Source organism: Tachypleus tridentatus, chromosome 12 (genome assembly GCF_004210375.1).
Source record: "Tachypleus tridentatus isolate NWPU-2018 chromosome 12, ASM421037v1, whole genome shotgun sequence".
In the NCBI taxonomy this organism is placed as follows: Eukaryota; Metazoa; Arthropoda; class Merostomata; order Xiphosura; family Limulidae; genus Tachypleus; species Tachypleus tridentatus.
The window spans coordinates 73,988,200-73,997,368 of NC_134836.1; the positions used below are offsets into that span (position 1 = coordinate 73,988,200).

The 9,169-nt window shown below is 32.5% G+C and overlaps 1 pseudogene across 1 annotated transcript in view; it reads left to right on the forward strand.

Moving 5' to 3' along the window:
• Positions 1 to 7,499, forward strand: part of LOC143233612 (putative polypeptide N-acetylgalactosaminyltransferase 9) — a 118,699-nt pseudogene extending 111,200 nt beyond the window's left edge. Inside the window, exons 10-13 of the transcript XR_013018251.1 lie at positions 1,012 to 1,122; positions 1,624 to 1,737; positions 4,467 to 4,595; positions 5,518 to 7,499. The product of XR_013018251.1 is annotated as a putative polypeptide N-acetylgalactosaminyltransferase 9 (transcript). The remainder of the gene's footprint in view (positions 1 to 1,011; positions 1,123 to 1,623; positions 1,738 to 4,466; positions 4,596 to 5,517) is intronic.
• Positions 7,500 to 9,169: the final 1,670 nt, after the last annotated feature.

The window sequence follows — 9,169 nt, forward strand, 5'->3', positions numbered from 1 at the left end:
CAGTATATAAATATAAGCAATCAGGTGGGTATAAATCACATCATGTAAAGTAAAATGAAGAGGAAATTACAATTTAGTTAAAGAAACGTGAAGTTAACCAGCATGTGAGTTAATCGGTGTTATTTTAAAGTGACTTTCACAGTTGAACCAGAGATAAGGAAAATAATTTGTCCTGTCATAGGGTGTTCTAAAGTAATTAAACCCACCTGTGTAGACTTTGACAAAAAGGAGACAATTACTTGAAGGGCCTGGCATGGCCAGGGTAGTTAAGGCACTCAACTCATAATCTGAGGGTTGCGGGTTCAAATCCCTATCACACCAAACATGCTCACCCTTTCAGCCTTGGGAGCATTATAATGTTATGATGGATCTTACTATTTCTTGGTAAAATAGTAGCCTAAGAGTTGGTGGTGGGTGGTGATGACTAGCTGCCTTGCACAGCTAAATTACGGATGGGTAGTACAGATAGCTTCAGTAGCTTTGCTTGGAATCCAAAACAAACAAAACTGTTATTTTAATTTCAGTATACAATGGTGGTAACACACAGGGTAGCAAAGGTGAATTATTCACATATATGTATTCTGAGAAAAGAAGGTAAAGAAAAATCGTATGTCTTGTCAATTAGATTCTAAAGTAATTGAATCAGTCTAAGTGAACTTTTGACAAGAGAGTATTATTTAGTTTTAGATACAATTGTGGTATCCTTTAGTGTAAAGAATATGTGTATGTACATTTGACTTATTTCGAATATATAAAGTGGAGTGTGTGCTGTCCATTTATTGTCAAGTCACAGGCACCTACTGTAGAATAATCCTTATCCCACATACACACAAAATCCTGAGAGTCTGTATTCCTTCGTTAATCCAAGATTTAAATAAAATTTCTCCAACAAAGTTCAGATTGCTTAAATTTAAATGTTTAACTTGTATCTTTAGTCCTAACTCTTCTATTTCTGAGGTTTATTGAAAAATTTTATTCTATCCAATCTACTAACACTCTTCTAACTAACAGATTCACAACTTAGGTGATGGGTCTATCATGTGCATTGACAGTCCTGCCCGTAGGGATGACCTCCACAAACTTGTTGGTCTCTATCCATGTCATGGACAGGGTGGGAACCAGGTGAGTGGGATGATTTGATCCCTAAGTACAGATCTTGATGGAGTGATCTGTAAGAAGGATGGAAAAACATCCTAATTCCTTGCATGTGACAACTAACATTCTTACTACAAATTCCCTGCTCCAAAAGTTTGTTTGGTAAGTAAATTCTAAACTTTTAACCAGCAGATATCTTTTTATTGTGGCTTTAGAACCAAAAAGTGCATGTTTAATTTCTGTGTGACTCGTATTTCTTGACATTCTGTGAAGGTTAATTATTCCTGGATGTCCTACAATGATTGTTATGTAAAATGATACTATTATACGTGCACTAGGTAACAGTGCATGTTTACATACTGACTTAATGATAAATCTTGACTTTACTGTGCACTCAACACAGTTTTACTTAGTGAAGTATATAAATTATCTGCAAAGTTACAAGAATGTAAAATATATCTGCTGGTTGTAAGAAAACTGTTTCAAGATTGCTTATCTGTAATACTCTTCTACTCCTGTGCACGTCAGATCCAAAGCCTAGCAGAAAAGTCTGAAAAGTGGTGTATGGAGAAAGGTCCCTTCAAATTAGGGGCCTACTATAAAGTACAGATGTGGGAATGTGTACCTGGAAGAGACAGGCAGGTAAGGTTTTAGCGTGATACTAGCAAGAGAAGAATAGGGTTCATTTTGATAGCCTTTGTATAAAGAAAGAGTGTGTAGCATGTCATTTGGTCCTGAAGCTATAGCAGATTTTGCTGCTGTCTCTCTTAAGGAAGCAGAAAATAAATAAATTTTATAATTGATGCTATGAGTTTGGTTTTATTGTAAAAATATGATTATCGTAACACAATACTAAAGTAATTTTTGTGACATATATAATGTGATACAGATTTAATAATATTAAGTTTTCAAAGTGTAAACAACTGTTCTTTTAAGAAGTAATGTAAAAATAATTTGGTGTTAAGCCTTCTTCAGAAGCTAGGCTTTGTAGAAGCTACTAATGAACTGATAACGTAAAGTATTTAAATGGCAGTTACCAAGAAAGATGAACATAATGTAGATGACTATTGTTTATTATTATACAAGTAGATTTAAAACATCTATTGAAATTATCACATGATGTTATTGTTGTGTACAAACAAGAAATGTGTATGGTTTTAAATCTGTATTTGAACTTATGGCTGTGACAATTAAAAATATAAAATTGAGTATCATACTTTAATGGAACTCTTGCTTATATGATACTGGAAAAACTTTTTTATTGTGTGATGTGCAACCTCCTACTTCACAAAATTTTTATCCTGTATGTGTATAGATTTGCAATAAGGACTAAGATTTTCTGGTTTCACCTCCATTTCCAGTCATGGAGAACTTTCTTGATGAAGAAAAACACACTTGAAATAAAAATGTATCTCGGAATGGTTGGTGTGGCTATTAACACTTTCTAATAAAGCAGAGAAAAATGTTATGACCTTCCTAGGTCATCTTCAGGTTAACAAAGATGACCTAGGAAGGTTGAAACATTGTTTTCTACTTTATTAGTAAAAGTGTTAATACCCCACCAGCTATTCAGAGATACATGGAGAGCTCTATTTTTCTTCATTCTCAGGGTGTAGATATAACATCATGAATATGTAACATGAGGATCTAATGCACAAGTGCCATCTATATAAATATAATAGTACTATCTATTGTATGTCTGTGTGAATACTTTGTAGGGTGTGGATGGATCTTCACCAAAATTAGTATAGAGGTTCATTAGGTCCATGGGGAAATACAAAAAAATTTTCAATTTTGCATTTTGTGTGTTTTTGTTTTTTTATGAGTATTTTTGCAGGGTTTTTTTACCACTACTTTGCCCCCTGTTGGTGGTTCTTCACCAAATGTGGCATGAAGGTTTTTTGGGTTCATGAAGGGGCACATGCAAATTTATGGTTTCACATTTTGTGTTTTGCTGGGTTTTGTTTGACATTTTGGGTTTTCTTAAAATTGTATATAAAGGAAACAACTTTTCATGCCCTAAGATAACCTTTTATTTATCATGCATTTATGTAACTTCCGTCCATGGTACAGGTACCCCAGCTAGCAATGTTGCACAGATAGTATCCTGAACCTCCCCCTTTAAGTAATGCATTTTTTTCTTGTCCTCTCTTCTCCCCAGTATGAGAGATATTGTTGCTCATTTCTAATGACTTCAACAAAAGAATGGTACATACCTCTTAAAAACTACTGTATAAAGTTTTAAGGTTGTTTACAAAGTTGATTCTGGTTTCATCTTTTCCTTGTTTGTGTTACACGTCCTTTAACTAAAATTTTAGTTACCCTGGATGACATGCGCATTTCATAGGTGTTGTAATGCACACTGTGCCCTCTTTTTCAGTGATATGCCCATCGTGGTTGGGATCCACTGTCTTAATTGATTTCATCAAGATGAACAATAATCAAGTGAAAAAAAAATTATTTATCTGACTTTCCACATTTTACTTACAGTTTGTCTCATTACACAATACAAAATATGCTTTTGTATTGTGTAATGAGACAAACTGTATTAAATATTACAGAAAACATTTTACAAGAATTTGAAGACAGTATTCCAAAGTAGCTTAAACGGTGTTTATTAGGACTACTGAGTGACTAGAAATCGTAGTTTAAACAGTGTTTATTAGGACTACTGAGTGAATAGAAATCGTGGTTTAAACAGTGTTTATTAGGACTACTGAGTGAATAGAAATCGTGGTTTAAACAGTGTTTATTAGGACTACTGAGTGAATAGAAATCGTGGTTTAAACAGTGTTTATTAGGACTACTGAGTGAATAGAAATCGTGGTTTAAACAGTGTTTATTAGGATTACTGAGTGACTAGAAACTAGTTTAAACAGTGTTTATTTGGACTGCTGAATGAATAGAGGCTGTAGTTGAAACATTGTTTATTATATCTGCTAAGCAATGAAAAACTATTTTAAACAGTGTTTATTATGACTGCTAGATGGCTGGCAAATAGTTTAAATACCATTTATTATGACTTTTAAGTTGTTCAAGTACGTTCCAGTTGGGTATTTGTAAGGGCAATTACAAGGTAACTAGGAATTGCTTTAACCTGCTTACTGTGAATATTTTTAGGTAACCTGAAGTCAGTTCAAAGAGTATTTTCATGGGAAATACTGGGTAACTAGAAATTATTTTAAATATTATGTTACAATTTTTATGGAGTAAAATATATGTTTAAATTATAACATTTTTTATGCAGCACATAATGTTCAGAGCTAAAGATGCTATTTCTTCTGTAACACTCAAGGTTACATTTTTACCAGTGTCTTAGTTTTTGATAAGTGTATCAACATTTTGTGATAACTGGTTCTTCTGTACTTTAGTTCTGGATGCTAAGTAAAGAAGGGGAAATTCGACGAGATGAAGCATGTCTAGATTTTGCTGGACAAGATGTGATACTCTATCCTTGTCATGGGTCACACGGAAATCAGTTGTGGATCTATAATCCTAATGTAAGAAACCTAAGTGAATTATAAATAATGTTATGTCAAAATATTTAAATAAATAATCAATACCATGACAGTAGTGTACAAATTAATTTAAATATCCTTTTCTTAAGTTTTGAATAGTTATCAATGATATAAATCCATTGTAGATTAAAATGTTGGAAAAACATTAGAGTAAACAAGTTAGATTTTCTTTTCACTTATTCATTAATGCAGTGTTTTCCGAACTTCAAATAGCAGTACCTCCCAAACTCAGCAAAGTTTCCATTGTGCCCTTCCACACACATTACCATGCACCCATTAAAATAATATTTGCAAGTGGTAGCACCAGAATCAATGTTTTCTTTCTTTGTTTTTAATAATGTTTTTTAAAAGGAAAACAATTATTTGAAGAAGTTATTAAGTGCAAGAGGAAACTAAAGGGAATTGTCAGTAGCCGTAACTGTAATTAGATCTCAGTTGTTAAGAATTGGAGATACAAGCTAAACGTTTCTACTTGAGAAACAAAATTATACGACTAGATACATATCTCCATACTTAAAAACACAACCACTTAACACACAATCAGTTTCTTGTTTATCTTTGTATTCAGAAGACCCACATGTAAAGTATAATTAGCTCTTTCTTACTTTGTGGAAAGTTTTACAAATGTGGGATGAGTGGTCTTAGTAGAGTAACCTGTTGGTGTTTAACACCATATATGAATTTTAAACTGAATTATTTTCAAATCAAATATTTTTACTCGTACATTCAGCTAATGCTTTACTATTGTTTAAGTTTTCATTATATGTGAAAATAGAAATTGCTGTTTGAAAGAAATTAGAAAAAAATCTTATTTCTAAAGAACTACTTTGAGAACTACTGATCAGTGTATTCTGGTGTAGTAGTTTATATACTGGCTCTGTTTCTATTTCTGTAAACTTTACAGAATCACAGCATCCAACATGGCAGCAGTCGGAAATGTCTAGAAATGTCACAGAACAAACAACACGTACTTGTGAAAGACTGTACGGGAATCCCTCGTCAACAGTGGAAGTTCCAAAATTATCACCCGTCCAAAGCAACACAAAATTCAGTCCAGCAAGTTTAGAAGAAATTATTGAGGCCAAGATTGACTAATTTGGTCACTGTGTTTAACAGTGATGTGCAGATTGAGGATAGAGTTTGTGAAACACAAAGTTGTGTCAGTGTGCCATGTTACATTAAATTGCATTGCTCAGGTTTAGGCCAGGAAATATGGGTTGGCTCATTAGCAGTAAAAGTGCCCTTCTGATCTCAGTTTGGGGGTTAAAGTGTTCTGTCAAGCAACTCGGATGCATTTGACCCTCTTCAGATGTATCTGTTAAAAAAGCACCAGTAAGTAGAGTAGACAATATGAATGTGTTATTTCATCATAAACATTCCACATTTTAAAGAAAAAGCACGTATCTGTGGAGAAAACAAAAGGGTGCCTTAATATATCTTAGTGTGTTCAGGGACCTTATTGCTAGTCGACTAATGTTCCATCATTGTAACTTATCAGAGTAACTAACCAAAAGCAATAACATGTCAAGACTGTGTTATATACTGTGGTGGCTCCTTCCTGGATAAGCTTTGTATATGTACTGGTGATCTTTGTTTGTGGCTGATTCACTCATTCCTGTCTCATTTTTGTGTTAGTTTGTGGAAGAGTTAATATCATTTCTTTTCAAAGTTTTTCAGTCATTTATTCTAATGTATTTAATTAATTTCTGGCTCATCTCTAATATTCACTAGAAAACCAGAAGGGGAATTTTGTAAACTAGATGATACTCGTATTTTATTTTTATAGTTTCACTGATGTTCCACTCATTACAGAAACACAATAGCTAGAATATTTTAATATTTCTTGTAAGGCCAGAAAGCTGGCAGCATGTTGTCATAAGTTTTATTGAAACAGACAGTCTGCTTGGGGATTTTGTGATTAGATAATGTTTTAATTCACTTCTTTTAATTTTTAAAGTTGCACATGAAGAATATACACAGAAGCGGGTCTCAACATTGTGTAATCATCAGGTCACAACCAGATAATGTACACATAAGTGGGTATCAACACTATCTAAACAACAGGTCACAACCAGAGAACATACACAAAAGTGGGTATCATCACCATCTAATCATTAGGTTACAGATGAATAATATGCACAGAAGTGGGTCTCAACACTATCTAATCATCAGGTCACAGATGAATAATATGCACAGAAGTGGGTATCAACACTATCTAATCATCAGGTCACAGATGAATAATATGCACAGAAGTGGATATCAACACTATCTAATCATCAGGTTACAACCAGAGAATGCACACAGAAGTGGATATCAACACTATCTAATCATCAGGTCACAACCAGAGAATGCACACAGAAGTGGATATCAACACTATCTAATCATCAGGTCACAACCAGAGAATGCACACAGAAGTGGATATCAACACTATCTAATCATCAGGTTACAGATGAATAATATGCACAGAAGTGGGTCTCAACACTATCTGATCATCATGTCACAACCAGAGAACGTACACAGAAGTCGTTATCAACATTATTCATTTATTAAATTACCAATGAGGTTGTGTTAGAACTTATAGCTATGGTAATGTTTTTATTTATTTATTTATCTTTATATACATTTTAAGAAACATTGTATGTATAAGTAGTTCATCTAACAAGTGTTTTATTTTAATATTATCTTTATTTTTTTAGATTTTATGTATTTTGTATTTCTATTTTTACATCTCAATTTTGCACAAATAAACATTTGCATGTTCTAAAGAGTGGGTGAGACATTTACCCTTCAGTTCCAAATAACCTTTGAACCTACTTATTTTGCAGCTCAACTGTTAGAAGTGTGTAAGTTAAGTATTAATAATAAAAGGAATGCTGTTTTATTGTACATTATGTTTAGAGAAATCTATTTGTTGTTCATATAGAGGATGATGTAAAGTTTACTTTGGGAGTAGGAAACTCATCAGATATTTGACACAACAAACTTAGTGCCCTGTAATAAACTGAAACATTACTTTGATGACAAGTGAAACTAAAAACAATGAGTTAATCTTTCTTCACGGTGGACTTCTGCCATCATTCAAATTCTGTGGTGATGTTTTGGACTCAAGCATTTTGAAATGAAAGACTTGTAGTTTGAAATATATAGGTATTAATTGATAGAGCTGGGCAGTTAACTCAGGTAATTGAGATAGTGGATTACACATGAGCATTTCTTACACAGATTAGTGTTGCATAATTGAAATTACAATTAAATTAATTAATGTCATGTAAGTAATTAACTAATCAAGATTAATATTTCTGATTAGTACAGTTTTCAATTATTCAAACTGTTTTGTTAATCAAAATATTATGATTTCTCCTTTTGATTAATTGTTTAGCTTGTTTTATGTTGTGACTATTGAAAATTACTCAGCTAAATAACAACAAATTTTTCAGTTATTAATAACCTTTTTTGTTATTCCAACTATCTAAGTCTCATTTTTAATAGCTAGTTACTGAAATGTTACTGGTTAATGAATCTAAAAATTAATTATCAAATCTACTAATCATCCAATTTTATTAAAAAGCTGGCATTTGTTCCTTCTAATTTTAGTGTATATTAATTGTTTTGAAAATTTGAAAAGGTAAATATAATACAAATGCTTTAATACTTTTTGTAAAGACCAGATAATGTACTTTCAAGAGTGTAGAAGAAAAGCTGAATGTAAAATCACCTTGAAATTGAAAAAAAAAAAAAATTTCAGGACATGATCACAGGCTCCAAACTACTTGTGAAAATTTTTTAAGAGACTACTTGTTATATTGTTGGTTACTACAGGGATTGTAAATCATCACAGGTGAAAACTGTTTAAACATTTCTATTTGAACATGTTACAGTCATCAGTAAACTGTTGGTTTTCAACATCAATTCTACTGAAATATCATATTTACTTCATTGTTACTCTGTTCCAGGTTATGATAACCTTATAAGTAAAGGCTCTAGGATTTAATATCTGCAACTGATGGCTCTGTTACAGGTTATGATAACCTCTGAAATAAAGGTTCTAAGGTTCTGCAACTGATGACTCTGTTCCAGGTTAGGATAACCTTATAAGTAAAGGCTCTAAGATTTAATATCTGCAACTGATGGCTCTGTTACAGGTTATGATAACCTTGTAAATAAAGGTTCCAAGATTCTGCAACTGATGGAATATCTTCATTAATTTTATTGAAAAGCTAATACACGAGTTATGGATTTACATTGTGTCAGTGTTGCATTGTATGTATTTGAATGAGCTAGTCCTGAAGAGAAGCAATAAACAGAAATAGATGTAGAAATAAAGTTGGTAAATCAGTAAGAACACATTCTTTCAACAAACTATGATTATCTCTGGCTCTTGATGGTCTGAAGAACACAATAATATCTGATATAAGTGTTTAAAGGCTTAAGTTTTATTACACTTTTTTGCAGTTTGGTTGATATGATTAAATTGTTTCACAGGAGATGACAAAATTTGTGTGAGAACCATTTTTTCAAGTTCGGATGTGAAGTCTAATTTGGAAGGATATTTGCGT